Source organism: Cyphomyrmex costatus, unplaced genomic scaffold (genome assembly GCF_001594065.2).
Source record: "Cyphomyrmex costatus isolate MS0001 unplaced genomic scaffold, Ccosl1.0 scaffold229, whole genome shotgun sequence".
Lineage (NCBI taxonomy): Eukaryota > Metazoa > Arthropoda > Insecta > Hymenoptera > Formicidae > Cyphomyrmex > Cyphomyrmex costatus.
Window position 1 is genome coordinate 992,631 of NW_017276357.1, and position 18,042 is coordinate 1,010,672.

The following is an 18,042-nucleotide window of genomic DNA, read 5'->3' on the forward strand; positions in this document are numbered from 1 at the left end:
GGGGGGTGTGCGTCGGGGGTGAATACCGGCAGGGCCGCGACGGGTTCGCGTGGAGATGGCTGGTGGAGGTGGTCGGAGGCGGCGGAGGCGCTGTTTTGTGATGCAGCACGCACATTACCAGACCGTAATGCGGCGTCGGGCTCACCGGTTCATATATTTTATTTAGCACTGACACACACGGGGCTGAAATTACGCGCAGTTATTAATGAAACTAAACTATTAATTTAAATTCCATTGTTCCATTATAAATAATTACCTGTTAATTACCGGCGAACCGGGCCAACCGTGTAATGTGATTGGGGGGACAAACAAACGATTGGGCTAACAAACGTTCGTTAATAATGTTACCGTTCTACGGGTTTTGATGATATTTACGTTTTTTTTCTTTCTAATAATGCTGCATAAGAAGTCCAGCGATCGATTATTAAATTTACAATATCCCGTACATCCGACGTCATTCATTACATGTTTTAATTTTCAAATTACAAACGTCAAATCGCATTCATAAAATAGTGAATTTAATTACTGACTATTAATTAGCGTCCCTTCATGCTGAAGCTTAATGAGTAATTATATTTGTCTGCGTTTTAAGCATTATTTATTATGTCATTGTATTAATAACAATATAATCTGATTACATTGACTCGAATAAATTACATAAATTATATATCTCCACGCGTTTCTTACCAAATATTGTCAACTGTTCACTCAATTATCGATTCAATAATAAAATAATAATGAGAGAAGTAGTTAGGGGTTGGAGAAGAATAAAAAGAGATACAGAGCAGGTGTGCCTTTTGTTTTCATTATTATGCATGTATAAGTATATATGCGTGCGTGCTGACAAGTATATGCTCGTGTCTCTTAGGATTGATTCAATTAATCAAAGCTGAGTCAAAGCGGTGGCCGGCGCTGATTGCTCTTGCGATGCACTTAGTCGCGTACATGTGATTACACGCTGTGAGATAGACAGATGAGACTACGTGCCCGTAGTTAATCTTCCATGTGTCAAACGGTACAAACGACACGAAGTGGAAAAGGTGAGGGAGCAGAACAAGATGCGTGTTGCGAACTTTGTGTACGTATACGGACGAGTCTCGTATCGATACAGCGGGCATCTTCGCGCGAGGTGACTTCTAACTGCGTGTTGTGTGTGAAGAGTTCGTGACTGCCATACGTGCCGACATAGGGTATAGATATGCCACGTTCAGGAATGGCATTCCAACTTGGTGAGCGAAATTGTAAAGGGATCTCTTAATAAAACGGTCGTAAGACCGCGCGCGGACGAAATATGTAGCTACAGCTGATTCAATTATTGCATTGTCCAAAGATGTCATAAAATATATAATCCTTGTGAGATAAATGTAATGTACTAGCCCTCCGTATAGTTATAGTTATACGCAAGAAAAGTTGGATCGTTATGTTATCTTTTCGACACTTCGCATCGGTGTGACATACGGTAGGTAAAATTGAAATTGCAGGCGATAGTTGGTCGCACATAATAAGAAGGCGCCTTTGATGCGGTACGCGTTTGCAAACACGTATCGAGCCAGGAAATCACGATCACGAACACTTTAAATGTTCTCGATGTATCGTGGCGCCGGTGACGATTGATTATTCGTCGCGAAGAGAACATTCAAGTAACTGTCACTTTTTGTCATCTTTTTTTTTTTTTTCGAAACTCACGGTAGAAAGCAATATATAAAGTAGAGTTATCGTCGACACATTCAAATCAGTCTGAAAATTATATCTTCAATTTTTCACTAGTAGAGGAAAGTTATATATATATAAAAAAAAAAGGAACGATCGTACGAGCAAGATTTCGTATTTCACGATGATCGAATTTCCCATCATTTTCACATTTAATATATCCGTTCCGTTCGAATTTGGGAACAGTCGCTACGGAGGGACAACGGGGGTGAGAGAGAGAGAAGCGAATCGAAGAGATGACGTAACGGAGACATAGTGCTGGCAGAAAGAGGAAAGCGCGCGATAGAAGGCATCGGAGCGCACCGGCGCGGCGCCCTGCTTCGGCTCCGTCGAGGCGCCGGCGTCACTTCCGCCCTTACTCCTATTCTCCCTGTTCCCTCCGTCGCGTCTCGTCTCGCAACTGTTCCCGCCGGTTCCGTGGTTCCTATCTCGATTCAGGCTGCCGCTTGGAATCGCAGAGCCTTGAAAAAGGAGCAAAAGGAAATGTACACTGACTGCCGGCGTCGGTAGGCGTTGCCCTCACCCGAGTGCACTCGCCAGAATCCCGCGACTACGACCACTCCAGCCACCAATAAATAAATATGAGATGCATCGACTAAACAGTTCCCGGGTTGTTGATCCTGCGAGACTTTGTATAAATCACCTTTATACTCTAGCATCTATACGTCGCGTGACCTGCTGGGCACACGCTCGTACATGTATAAAACTTCGTATCGGCTCGATACGCATTTCCGCGCTCTTTGTGATTCCGCGTACTCGTATATATATACATTTCGTCGGTATCAAATATCCAAGGTACAATTCGTTTGGTATAATTGAAATGAAATATTGAAAGAGCATGGCACGCTTCCAAATTAACACGTGCTTATATTATATACGTCAACGATTACTTTCATTTTCATTAAATTTTATCGTGCTATTTAAAATTTACCGTATTCCCCCGAACTCATAGTTTGATGGCACTTGGGGCACGTGACGCGCACTGTAATCTTCCCCATCCCCGTTTAAGCCATCGCCCGCGCACCATCTTTCCCCGAAAAAATAATAAGCGAGAGGGTTGGTTCTGTGATACGCGATATAGAAGACGGGAGGCCAGGGTTGACAGGGATTCATAATTTCATGCGAGCTTATTGCAGTCAGTTATTTATCCTCTTTACTCATCGTGCATGCAGAGCTCTTGCCTAAGACTCGTGGTTCCGTTCCGCTTGCGGTTTTCGTGCCTTCTTCTCTTCCCTCGCTGGTTCCATCTGGTACGGCCATCATCATGTCGCAGTTTCTTCTGGATGAGTCATGACGTACGTTCAAAGCAATGTCGCGGTTTAATTTCGTACGGAACGCATCGTTTATACGCGCGATTATTTGCGCACTACAAATCGATTATCTGATTTTAGTCACAGCAAGTCACCGCGTATATAAAGAGACATTAATTTATAAATAACTTGAGACTCTGCAGGACGGCGATAATTCAAAGATCATTTTTTGCATTATAATAAAGAGATAATGAGAGAGTATACGCTTTTACATTACAGTCCCCGCTTTCGACGCTCGTAGTTACATACAAAATTGTATCGGTTTAACTTTCCGACAAGACAAGTGTTGATTTACGATTCTCGCAGGCTATATATTTCACAGTTATCTGATTTAAAACTTTGTATTAAACTTTCTCTGAAGGTTAAATCCTAACGGGATTAACAAGGATCGTCGCGGGTATGGCGCGGCGAGTTTTTGGTTTTTCGACTAGAATTCATATATTTTGATGGAAAATAGTCGCTGTTCCAAACCGAGTTAGGAAAAAGGATATTTGTGCGGAGACAGAGCAGAATCGTGAATATTTCCGGCCAGATTTTCCGGCCAGTATCCGCCGGCGTTACGAATATTCGGCCAGTTCGGTGGCCAAATAGTCCCTCACTCGCCGCCTGCTCGCTTGAACACGGAGGATAATCCTCGTGGATTATTGCGCTATCACGTGGGTCCATACGTGCTCACGAGTAGGATGCCCTAGGACGTCGTATTTGTATGCCGTGGAATACACCTACGTGTTTGTATCGCACAGGTTCTCCATGGAAACCCTTGCTAGGGGCCGGGCCTGCTGCGATACCCTAATTCCTAAATCTGTCGCCATAAGTCCTCGTTACAATAAATAACCCGACCGGTGTGTCTGAGCTTGCGTCTCCTGCTTTTCCCTCCTCCTCTTCTACCCTCTCCTTCTCCTTCTGGACCGTCTCCTGCTGCTTTCTCTGAACTAGCTTGAAATAAGCCTACTTTCCGCCGCGCATACGATTTAATTGTCGTTTAATTGCCACAAAAAAATATCCTCCGTTTTGAATAAAATTATTTACTAATTTTCTAATAAAAATGCGTGTTTCGTATGATTTCAATATTTTTCTTTGCAATATTCTATAACATTAATGTAAAAATAAATTCTGTATAAGAAATGCTGTGTATATCAATATAGATTGATGGTAAAGTGAGATAATATACTACACGTACCCGAAGAAAGATATTAAACTTCAGAGTGACAATTTTTATTGTTCATCTTTAAAAAACGTCTCTTCCTTAATCCCGCAATATCTCAATTATTATTTAAGATTTATATTTTACACCATCGGTATTTTCGATATTCAGCTACCGTCTTATGCTTCGTGTTCAACACATTGCTGCTCTGATTTACATTTCTTCTATCACGCACTTATTGCATCTTATACTAAAAGCGAGTACACAAAAAGGCATGCTGGGACGTGAAATAATACGATCGATAAATCCTAATAAATGTCTACCTGCCCTGTACAGACATATATAAATAAAACGACGGTGCTCTCTCTTTTTTTTTTGCGCGCGCGCGCGAAGAGCGTGATCAAGCGCATTCTGTCCATGTGTGCGTGGTCACGTGCGTTGACACGCATGCGCTACATCCAACCATGCTATACAGCTTCATCATGGGCGCCACAATATACGATATACTGTAATAGCATGTACTGATCATAGTAACCCGGCTAAAGATCTTTTATATATAAAAATCTTTGACACAAAAATAAAATAACATTTACAAAAGAATTATTGAATAATAGTTGTGTCATAAATTATTATTAGAACAATCTTAAATTATATGTGGTAATTATATACATATACATGAAAAGTATACATGTATTGGAAAATGAAGATATTTTATATAATTCTAACAATTAAACACGTGACATACCTATATTATTTTCAATTTAAGCAAATGATTTTAAGAAGTTGTACATTAGATTTATCGTAATAAATTATAATTTGCAAATTTAAGACAACGTGAAACATTTCGAAAGTGTTTAAATTATATTGCTTATATTGCAATTAATTTATATCTTGCAATTGTATGTTACATTAATGATTAAATTTAAATATTTATGTAAAAAATAAGAGCTGCACAAAAAAAAGTTCTCTTGCGCGCGCAACTTTGTCATAAAATCGCTGTAGGAGGTAACAGTAACACAAGCTCAGTTACAGTTGCTGCAATATGAAGATGCATTCAGAATAGGAAAGAAAGGAAAGGGAAATAGACAAAGAAGAGTTAAAGTTAAAATCACGTGAGAGAGAGATGCATTTTGAGAGTGTATGAGAACGAGTCGTTAAGGGGCGGGAAAGATGGCGTAAGGGGGTACGAGGGGGTCGTGAGAGGTGGCGGCGGCAGGGGGGAGGTGGTACAGTGGAGGATGAAGGTGGTGGGGGTGTGCATTGCGGATTTATTCCCGCCAACACATTCATCATGGCGGATTTAGCTGAACCCGTAACGCATTGCCGTGGATATATATCTGCTTCCATCCCTACCCTAACTTTCTCCCTCCTCCGTCCTTTACCCCTCTCCACCACCTCATCACAATTCCGACCGAATCCTCGCCGGTATATCCTGTATTCTGACAAAACCTCTCTTTTTCAATGACTTCCTAACTCTTTCCACAATACGTGAAGCGAAAGGATACTGGATCGCTCCGAGTATTATGTTTTGCAATGGTGTATTTTACCATCGCGATGTAATATAACTAATAACGTAAACGTCACTACCGATTTAATGAACAGCATTGATCTCCGCATCTAAACATCGTGATTTGAAGAAAATTTTATATAAATGTCCGTCACACAAATTTCCATCTCGCGATGATAAATTTAGAAAACTATGCTAAAATGAGCTACATGTATGCGCAGTTTTTTTTCCTTTCTATTGACCATTCGTGGCAGAAACAGACCGTAAATAGCTCTTTAATAAATCTTTGATGTGCTATCAGCAGCTGATCGCAATGCATCATGGCGTAGCGTTGACAGACCCCTCTAACTACTCTTCACCCTTCGTCCTCTGCTATCCCCTCTCTTCTGCTCCGCGTAGATACGATATTACGGGGATTGGTATAAATCTATGGCTCATCCATCTACATTTTATCCCCGGAGAACCAAGACACTCACGCAGAAACGCGCGTACAAGCGCACACATGAGCCGAAACGTGCACAAACACCGTCAAAATCTTCCTTCTTCTCCACTCCTCTCATATCCTGAGGGTCCCTATTCGCCCTTCTCCCTCGAGACGGTTCAAATCCGATCTTCAGCTCAACTCACCCTCCCCTGCCGGCTCCCTCGTTCCACCTGCTCTATCGAGATTCCAATAGCGGCCTTATCGAAGGCTTTGTACGATGAGGGATCGCAAGCTACCCAGGCACTTTCTGCGGTCCTCTCATGATATTTCACATTTATTATCATATTTCAGTTATTCGCAATTATTCTTTATCAAATCAAGATATTATTAACAGAGATGTAAAAAAGATCGTAGAAGACTCTGCGTTTTATAAAAGTGAGAATTTCGTTCGTAAAAATTAAATACTATGGTATTATAAAGAATAAATTAGTGATCTTTAATATATTATTAAGTGTTGTAATCATTTATTGATTTATAAATAATATCAAACACATTTTATTTTACTTATTTTCTTTTCATATACCTATATAATTAATATACGTTTGAGAAGAAAAATATACTTTATATACTTACTGTAATTTTTGACAATATATAAATATTGTACATATATATTAACAATCTATAACAAGCATTAATTAATTAAATTGTATTTTATTCAACTCCAGAAGCGCTCTTTCTCTTTCTTTCTCTCTCTCTCTTTCTCTCTGGTACTGCCAACGGGTGATGATTCATAAATGATGAGTCCAGAATTCCTTGGCGCCATTCTGTAAATACGGAGGGCAGCGCGTTAGCTCAAAAAGAATTCCCTGCGTCATTTGTACACTGCAAGTTCGTTTCTCTATTTACTCATCGCATTGAATCCAAATCAGTACTACTCTACATTGGATGTTCAACAGAAACGTATACTATTACTTGATAGAATACCACCCTATAAGAACGTAAGAGAGAAGACACACAAAATTCAACTCCTAGAGAGTTGACGGTTGCAAAAGTTAATTAAACTAAACGCACGCATAGTGCAAGAAATGAAATCACGATGCACTAAAAGACTTATCGATCGCATGCTCGATTAATACTGAGGTTATCATCGAAAAATTGATAGTTAAAATAGGAATGTTTTGAGATAGGAAAAACTTGCTTCGGCTTATTCCCCCCCCGTTGGTTTAACAAAGTGCGATCGACGGCGGTATAACAGCTGCTCCAAGTGGCCCTTCCGGTAAGAATGGGGAGAAACGATTCTCCCTTTTCACCCTAGTGCCTGTCTTTCTCTCTATGCCAAATATGGCGGTTGTCTCACGCAAAGGCTTTTGGATTTCGATTTAATTCACGTCGCAAACCCTGTGATGCGCGACTTTGAAAGATTTATTATAAAACTTTTTAATTCTATATATATTTTTTTTTTTATGTAAAAACATCGTCGCTAGTAATCATTCTTAATTACATTCTTATTTTACGTCCGCGAAACGTTCTCGACGATTTATATCGCGACCAAGAGATTGCCATTTTTTACTGCACAAATAAGTTATTCGCCGAGGACGCAAAGGACTTCTTACAAAGTCGAGTCACTTGGTCGCACAGAAACGTGGCATTGGTACACCTCCAAACAGTACGATGTAGTTTCTTAACTTCTGCTTTCGTCATCAAACTTTCATGAGGTACCGAACGATACGTCGGGCAGGAAAAACTTGCCACGAAATTACCAAGGGTCCCGTGTCATAGCTCGCTTCGTATACCGCAACGTGCAGGAAGAGGGTGGAGTAGGGATAGGATGGAAACTAAGCACAGAGATGGGCAACGAAAGAGAAAGAAAGAAGAGGTGTATCCCGACCCAAATTCAAGGGACGAGAAAACTTGGCTCGTCAATCAGCAGCCGGAACGAAGAAAGTTCCGGTGCGAGGACGAACGCTTGTCCTCTCGCTGTATATCTTTGATATCTTGTCCGCGAGTGTACAACGACATTCGAAGCTTCGTTCTCTCTCTATTTGCGATAGTTTCAGACACAGTGTACAATCTCGTACATCTCTCATTACACTGCGCGCGCGACGAGAAAACGCTGAATCGTATCAGTCGAAAGGCTGGAGATTAACGGCGGAACTTTGCTGGCTAAAACAGTGATTAAGTGCCGCTAACCAAAATTCAATCCGGTATTAAATTCTCAATAAATTCAAGAAATACGGTCTGACGGGACTAGTAAATAATGAGTTTAAAGTAAGTGACATTCAGGTAGAAGAAATTATGAACAAATTATGAATATTAAGTACAGTTGAACATTCAGTTTGACCGTACTAAGAAAATCTATAAAGAAAGGTAAAACGTGCATTACGCTTTTGCGTTCGTTTTACTCCATTTATTGCTCCGTGAAAGATATTAGTGGCGTTGATTACAAATTATAAGAAGGTAATTGCAATCGTGTGTATAAATACAAGACTATCCAAGATGCACGAGGTTTCGTCAATAGAGATGATTACGAAAGATGCGTCCAAGAGAAATCAGAATATTTGAAAATTAATGAAAAATGTGCTGTTACAGCAGAGCGTTGTAAGCGAATGGATGAAAATACCGCCATCTTCAAGGGTTCTAGGAGGGTACATCAAGATTCGGTTAAATCATTTTTCATGACGGACGCGAGAGCGACTTCCTCGAAGAGGCCGTAGCTCGCGCATAGCCGCGACGGCGACGGTCGTCGCCCGTATCTCACCATGGCCATCAGTATTTTCCAACTTGTCTCACGGACTCCCTCCCGCACGCCCCTCCCCCCTCCCCCTTCCCCTCCCCCTCCTCACTGACGTAAGTAACAACGTATATATAAAAGTAAGTGACTCGACTCTCTCGCGGGGCGGTGATACAGGGTCCTCCTATCTGCGAAGTCTATCGGGCAGTAAACAGCGTGCGGCAGATAAGGCGGGAGATATATTATAGACTCCGTCCCGTCGCGTACGAGCGTATACAGAACGAGGCCGTGATAGCTGGCTGGCTCTAGCCAAGCCCAAAGCCCGACGCGACGCTCTAGAACGCGGGAGGTGCGCGCGCTCTATATATTTCGCTTCTTTTTTCGCCCGAGCTTCGCGTTCTGGTAAAAACGCCGCCGGCGTCTGAATACTCGCACGCGGAGGACGGAAGTCGGTTTGCAAGCCAAGCATGGGGCGGCGGCGCCGAGCAACCCCTTATTTTACTCCTTCCTAGTCGGTGGCCCAAGTAGCTGTGCCTCCCTCCTCCCAACCTTTAGGATCGACTCGACTGTATCCCCCGCTCGTCGCCTGGACCCGGTTCACCGTCCTCTACTTTAACTTCTTTCACTTCTCGATCTTTTTCTTCTCTGGCCAATGCTCGAATGCTCGATGCTGCGATACATCACGTGCACGCTGTTGCCAGTTGACTTTCTATCTTTCCCACCCCGCTTTCCTTCAGCAGACACGGAAATCTAACTCCAAACTCACCAAACGAACATTTCTCCTTTCTCTTTTGGCAAACTGCCATCTATTCACAGATTGAAACTTCTTACTGTTAGGCTTCCACGATAAGAATTGAAAAAATTGCGATCTCTGCAACTATCAACGTGATTTATTTACCGAATAAATAAGATTCGTTATACCGTTTCGCTCGAAACTATTGTTACACGCTAAATATTGTTACACGATGTTATTATACAATAGTTCGCAGAATAGTCGCGCTTTTCGTCACAGTCGGCGCAGTTGCATGAATAATTTTATACCATACACGAGACACGTTAGGAAGGGAGGAAAGGATTATGGTTTATTTCAACGTTATTTCAAAACGAATGTCGGGGGCAAGTTATTATACCGCTGTCAGCCACCGCACTACCCCCCCTACGTTGATCTGCATAACCATCATGGTCTCCCCTATAGAACATTCTGGTAGAAGACCAGCCCTTTGCCGTGACTCCAAACCACTCAATAGAGACGCGGCTATCAGCCAACCGCAAAAGCGATTACAAATTAACGTGACGTTTCTTCGCGCTTTAATATGAACTCCCGCTATGCCTCTCCCATTCCTCTTACGCACACCCTTTCTTATTCCCCAGGGGGCGAATACAATTATCATGCCTTTTGTTTCACAATTGCAGTTACTTCTCTGCTTCCTATCTAGAGGGTGAATGATGTACTATCCACTTTCATTTTTGTATTCTTACGTTCGACGCTAGCACGATGATGCTCCATTTGCCGTTTTGTGTATTAAGGTATTATTTTATTAAGAATCTTAGTTATACGAAAAATTTTTCGAAAATATATACTTCTTTTTTCAATCGTAAAAGGCAACTTTATCAATGTGAAAATTAAGAAGTCAAATAGTTATGCAAACAAATAAATATGTTATAAATATATGAGACTGTATATATTATAGATACACATATCTTATATTTATTTGTAATGAAGTAAATTATTACGATTTATCGTGTCAAAAATCTCTGAGAAATGGATCTCAAACAATACATTAGTTCTAAACAAGCTTACAGATACAGTCAAGTATATAGGTGAAGTTTAATTTTTCGAACAAAGCAGACTTGTTTCCTTCCTTCTCGTGAAGAAAGAAAAAAAAATATTTGTAGCACGTAAAACAAGCCGACACAAAGTTATCTCCCACGTAGTTCTAGATTTACGAGATCCGCCGCTGATTTCAAAGCCACGTTAAAAATGGTACAGCCTTGACAGCATGGTCTATTCCCCTCTAATTTTAACGGTCGATGCAGTCCCGTTTTTTTTGACTAAAAAAAATTCTTAATGCGTGACGACCTGATCACTGACATTGTCACGCTTCCGCAAACATTTTTGGTCAGTCAGTCCCGTTAAGTCACAATTCTAATTTTAAAATGTAAAACATGCATTGCTCTCTCTACAAATTTCAAGGTTTTCGTGCTGGAAAATCTTACGAGAAAGACTACAAGTAAAATCTATTAATTCAAAAAGCTTCCGTTGAAGGAAATCTCGAGGTTAAAAGTCATATTTAATATATTTATGTATAATAGTTTCCTTAATTTTGCTTATTTAGTAATGCCTGTTATTTTAAAAAGTTGTGATTATATTTGTATTTCTTAGTATCACATTAAAGATAATAATTCTTTAAATTTTGTAATACAAATACGAGTAAATATATAAAAGATTGACACATAAAAAATATTTTAATATATAAATTTAGAATAAAAATTTAATTAATATAATCTATAATAAATTTAAAATTAAATAAATAATGATAATTTTGTTATTCAAAACATATATAAATTTAAAGCTTAATTTTTTTATTGTCAATCTCATCCATATTGTTAATATTTAAATATTTATGGTAGATTTAAAAATATTTGAGCAAAAAAGATTAAAAGTCTTTATCTCTTATTTTAATTAATTTTCTCAAAGTTAGCTTTTCTAATTTCGTGTGTCAATCTATAAAAACATCAAGCTATGTCGTTTCCAAGTATCATTTATACCAAGATAAAATTGTCCCTCATATATTCACCACGGGGCTATGTTTCTTATGTAAATACTGAAAGAGAAACTAATATCACCGAAGAAATGCTTTGATCCTATCATCTAGATACTTAAAATGTCAAAACTTCTTATTAAAATAATCTAAGATTTGTACATACAGCATTAATAGGAAATTTTACTTTGAGCGTAGTTTGTATGATATACTGAATATTTAAATGACAAAATTTTATGATAATTTCATATATTTAAAGAAAAATATTTATTTAGATATACGAATTTTTGTTCTGCTATTAAAAAAATTAAAATAAAAAATTAATGTTCTTAATAAAGTAAAAGATTCAATATTTAAATACAATATATGTATATATGTATATAATAAGAATTATTAGCAATAAGAAAAATCGAGTATATGCCACACTAGATTTTGTTAGCGCAAATTATTTATATTTATAACAATTTAATTAAAAGTACATAAACATTTTGGTACTAAATTTGGCCATCTTCAGTATACAATAATAATAGTTAAAAATTTTTTTTAATTTATTTAAAATTAATTAATACAATTAAAAGGTATTATATGAGCAAATCAATATCGAGAATTTAAGAACTTAATACGTTTCATGTTACTTTGTCGTTGAATTATTATATATTATTTATCTAAGTTAATTTGTAATTTGTAATAAGAATTATTAGCATTCATATATGAATATATGTACGTATAAAAAATAGTACGCTGTTCCATGTTATGCAGATGACAACGAGAAATTAAATTAACAACTAATTCATAAAGGATCAGGAACAGCCAATAGCAGGTGGACGTTGCCGTTATCTTGAACGGGGTTGTCCAACCAAGAAATAATACAAGTGCACTAGGCAGAAGAGACCAACCTACCCCTTACTATCCGCACACCCGTCGCCCGCAGATAAATCTTCCCGCCCTCTAATTGGCCTTCCCTCCATTTCCTCGGCCCATACCCTTGGTCGACCTGTTCCTTCTTCTCCTCTCCCTCACTTCCATGCCTCCTTCTCTCTGCAACTCCCTTTCTCTCTCCTTGTTCGTTTCATCTCGGTTTCACTTCCCTACCTTCCCGGGCACGGCTCCAGGGAACGTACTCACCCTATGTGCCACCACCCTTCCCTCCCACCATTCATCTCTAAACCGGCGAATTATTAGAATTATTAGACATTATATTGGCCGCAAAATGTCCGTTAAACCGCCAGAACTCAATTGTAAATTAAGATTTCTGATAATGCCGTGAGATGTATGTGTTCCAAACTTAGCAGCTATTATTAAAGTTCTAGATTCATATATTAGTGGGATTTGTTCCCTGAATCTATTCGAAGAAGTATCGGATTGTCTTATGTATGTGTAATACAGTGCAAGTCAATTTAAATATAACAAAATATAAAGCAATCTCGAACCTATTGATACATATCTGTTAATTATACAATAAATTTAGATGTATTCAAATATTTGATCAAAGTGTCGATGTTTTGAAACAAAATAAAAGCGAATATAAAATACGATATTCGTAAGGAATCCGAGAAGAGAACTCAATGTCAAAGCTCAATAAAGTATGAGTGTCTTGGCTAGTGCAAACGAATCTTAACGAGCACTCCTAAAACGCATGGAGATATAATTTGTGCTCGAATCGAAAATGATTCAGCACTCGTGGAAATAACAGATACTAACCGAGAATTATGAGCGCATCGTTACGAATACGTGTAATATTTGCAGCAGCAAGAGCAACATCAGCGAGGCTTTTGCATTTCTCCTTCTCTATCCTACACGCCCGTTCTCCATTTCTCTTTCGGCCAACCAACCACCTCACAGTTCGTTTCCGTGTTGTTACATAATACACGCTGCGGCGCGGTTACGTGGATGAGGGATGAGGTGCTGCGTTGCCTAATAACCTCCCCTTTGCACAACACCCCCTCAAACCCGACTGAATCCTCCTCCAACCCCCTTGTTATACCAAGCGCACAGGATACGATGGTATTTGCGAGCGGTGCATGCAACTACGGGCAAACCACCCTGCAAGAGCACGACGATATAGAAACACCGCTAGAACATCGCTGACGAGAGAGAGAGAGAGAGAGAGAGAGAGGAGGAGGAGGAGGAGGAGGAGGAGGAGAAGGAGAAGGAGAAGGAGGAAGAGGAGGAGAAACACGAGGAGGAGAAAAGGGAGGAAGTATCTGAGGGCACCAGGTTACGGAGAGAGAAGCGTGAAGTAATTATATGAGGGCGGAGCACGCTAGGCTCATCTACACCTAACACATTCATATCAGTCGGCCCGAGCCAAGGAGCTGCTGAAACGTGAAGCTCGTACATCAGGATTTCGTTGCTGGGATAGTAGACTCCTCGAGGAGAATTGCAGAATGAGTTTTCACACAGCGAAACCTATTGCTGATTCCTTCTTATGAAATAAAAAAAATTCTCAACGTGTGGCACACTCATCTTTTCATTAATATATTATAGAAAAATGTGTTGTGAATCGAAAAATTATTCGATAACAAATACAAATGTATTACGAGGTTTATAAACAATAAAAATTTGATAAAAAGACTTTAAAAGAAAGACACGAATTATGTAGTCGAGGACAAAAAACTGTGCCACTAGAAAGCCACCGAATCAAGAAACTTGTGAATAAAATTTCTCATAATATCTAACCATCAACGAGAAATCATTGCACAGGGTAGAAAAGAGGTAGGTGGAAAGATTAAAGAAGCAAAAGAAAGATGGCGCGGAGGAAGGAGAATAGTGTTATACATTTAAGTGAATACACCTATATAGAGGGACTTACTGGGATTCAATTACCGCAACGTCTGCAAAGCACGCTATTCCCACACCCTTAAAAGACTACCCCTCGCGTTGTGCGCGTCCCTACCTTTCCATCTCCTCAAGAACGAACAGGTGCTCTTGTGCCTGCTGTAAATTGTTCCCCCTGTAATCCAAAGTAAAGCGGTCGTTTTATCCGCGCCATGGCGAGATGGATGCCTCGCTACGTCTTTTCACGTAATAGATTGCAGCTACGCAGCTAATGCTCTCGGTTTTGATCAAAATGTTTTTTACCGACTTGAGAATGAATTTTAATTGATACTTAGTCAACGTTAACGGTACATATCTAAAAACGTAGCGGTTTATACAACAGAATAAAAAATAATGCTTTCAACTAGATAAAAACATCAAAAGTTACTTTAAAACTAATAATCTAAAAATAATGTATAAAATATGAAATTTTAATACAAGTTTTATTTTATTTCTTTTAGATAAATTTTAGATTTGATCGTAAAATTACAAAAGAATTACAAAAAAAATCTAGTAATAAAACCCACATCTAGTGCCTTCAAATCTGTTTAAAAAAAATTTTTTTTTTAAGATAATTATCTCGGTTTAATACAATAATACATAACCGATTAAATTAATTTTATATACGCGTATATTTTTGAATAGTTGATTTTTATCTTTATTTATATTGGATAAATTTTAATACATTTTTTATTAAACAGCACCGATTTTCGAAAAATGTAATTTAATTTTTCTGATTTGAGATAATAACGTTCAGTATGAAAGCACGTGTGTAATAGGATTTCCAAAACGTGATTTTCGAGGATCGGTTTCGCCCTTAAGATTAAAGAACCAGGGATCACACGGAGTTATAACTAAGGATCAGAGAATAGGAAGTGTTGCGTGAGACCAATAGCAAACTTATGCCTAGATCGGTTATGTACCTTCGTTCGGTTCGAACATAGGTACATAATTCATCGGGCGTGCACCATTGTCGGGAGCTTCATTAATACAAATGGCGTCTGCTGAATTCTGCCCCCAACCGCTCCCCGCTACGTGTACGATAGTAACGAGAGCTTCCGTCTGTACATGTGGGTACGCGATTGTGTATGCTCGTGCGTGTTAGCGTACGTACATAGGAATAGCGAACGATAGAGGCATCCACCGTGCTATGCTGAACGTGTGTGCCACCCCTGGAGACGCCGAGACACGCGGGACATATTTTTGCAGTCCTTGTCGACTTTCATGAGGGAGTCTTTCCGCAATAACATATTAATATCCCCGAGCGTCGCGAGACTTATGGCTGTCCGTGGAAAGCTCAACTCTGGATCAACGTGGCGCCCGTTAAGGCGGTTCCATCCTGTATCGCGATGACACCGCCTAACGAGTGCTTTAAGTGCCGTAAAGCAAGCGCCGCACGTCCTCTACTTTCTACATCGTAATATCGTTAAGGAATTGTTAACGAAACGCGCGGTAGAAAATTTCGCTCGCGTTAAAGTAATATTTTTGTTGATGACAAGAGTAACGAGATCAAAGAATCATACTATATATCTTACTGTCGATTCAGAAAATATCATCATATGGTTACTATGTAAAGATCGATCATATTCGCGACGTAATAATAATCGAACGTATTAATTCTTAAAATTTGATTCATATCGCGGAAAAGTAACAAATAATAGGATCAAGGAAAGTGCAGATCTGGTACGGGATAAGCTGCTGCGGCCAGGGCCGCAGGCAATGAAGCGTAAGACGTGGAATTAAGTTTACATCGCATTTATTTTTTTTTAGCAATCGTATAATCAATGTAATATTACAATAGCGTTCAAAACGACAACCGTCCCGAAAAACGCCGAAATATTATAATCTTAGTCGTAGGCAGCTAGTGCGGCCCTGGTCGCTGTCGGATTACATACAATCAGGATTCAGATTTGTAAATAGTTAGTATCCTAATATATTACAAAAAAAGAGAAGAATTTATCACGCGGAACATTTACACAAATAACTAGCACTACGCATAGGTAACGCCTATATCCCTCAACAGGACTATGTACCTGTAAACTGATAACGTACAGCACAGCAGAGCAATGAAATATTTGTTTCGAGAGATCCACAAAATAAATAACTATTAACATTACATACCTCTTAGAAATACTGCGTTTACGTATTATTCTCACATCCTCTCTTAGCGGCTATTCGTATACATTCATTAACTAGAATAGAGTTGCTTTATAGGATAACGCCACAAATCTCTTTAGAGCAGGCGTCTAGGTACTAGATAGAATACATACATTACAATATTCGCATTTGTAATCCGTCTTTTCGTCTTACTTTTCTCAGATTAAATAAAAGAAACGTTTTCTCTCTCTCTCTCTCTCTCACTCTCTCTCTCTCTCTTTCTTTCTCTCTCTCTCTCTCTCTCTCTCTCTCTCTCTCTCTCTCTCTCTCACTTTTTCTCTAAAAGATCCTTTCTAAATTTATTTTAAAAGAGATATCCATCTCGAGATCGCGCACTCTTGACCGCTTTAGCAGGTACTTAAGCAGACGCACATCATAAACGTTTCTATATAACATTAACAAAATCATCGAATATCGATATATTATATATATATATTTTGTACCAATCGAAAGAATTACATTTCCATCATTAGTCTCACTTGCTGCCGGTATACGTTTTCAAATAATAATTCTAAGTAATAACGAAATGAAATAAAACAGTCTTTTTATAACAAATGAGCGAAAATTACTATTAGCAAAGCGAAAGTGGTAACAATATAAACGCACTCTCACATTGCTCGCAAATAATAAAAAAATAACAAAAACATAACATTAACAGACAAAATCGTTCTAGTTTACTTTCTCTCTTTCTTGCGAGGCTGTATCGAGTGCGCATTTTCGAGAGAAAATATATTAAGTAATAGAAAATGAGGAGAATCGTGCTAATAGCAGTTTTGTACATTGAATTACGATAAAGAGTCGTGCCTCCACTAAGTTCATCGCGAACTAATCGTTAACATCGACTCGATATCGTCCATCGAGAGAGTTAGATGCTTTTTACGTTCTATATTAACCCTATAAATAGTTGTAGCCTTTTCGTTACGTATCTCAGTTTCTAAGTTGCGCACAACCTATCGCAATGCACATCGGGAGAACGTGACTCTGTTTTCGGTCGATTTTTCGCAAACGACACCCCGGATCCGCGGCTGATTGGCCACCCTCGATAATTCAATCCCCTATCTACATGCTACTGCACCAAAGCAGAAACTACAGGTAGAGAGACCAGAAAGGGGAACGACTACAACAGAGCTAGGCTTATATGGATGATACTGTGTACTTGGATACTGATTGGTCTGGGAGCATATCGGTCAAAGTGAGCTACGGGAGGTAGCCATGGTGGGGAAGGTTCGTCACTCACCGGGTGCAGCATCCGATTCGCCGCAACCGATAAATTGACGATCGACAGATACGCACATCGACCATCTATTTGGCATTGCAGAGACAGCGGGTGCAGCCTGCCACTCACCTGAAGCATAAACAGAAACGACAGTGTTAGCTTATTCTACATGCTATCATAAATTAGAATGCATTAAATTTTTAATGCTGAGCGGTAAATATAATTTTACGCGCATTAACAAAGTACAGAACAAACTATATCGAG

The 18,042-nt window shown here is 39.2% G+C and overlaps 1 protein-coding gene across 1 annotated transcript in view; it reads right to left on the minus strand.

Moving 5' to 3' along the window:
• Window positions 1–17,560: 17,560 nt before the first annotated feature.
• The window catches only part of Ubx (ultrabithorax), a 95,445-nt gene continuing 94,963 nt past the window's right edge, over window positions 17,561–18,042 (minus strand). Inside the window, exon 3 of the mRNA XM_018539916.1 lies at window positions 17,561–17,907. The gene's annotated coding sequence lies outside the window, so the exon portion shown is untranslated. The remainder of the gene's footprint in view (window positions 17,908–18,042) is intronic.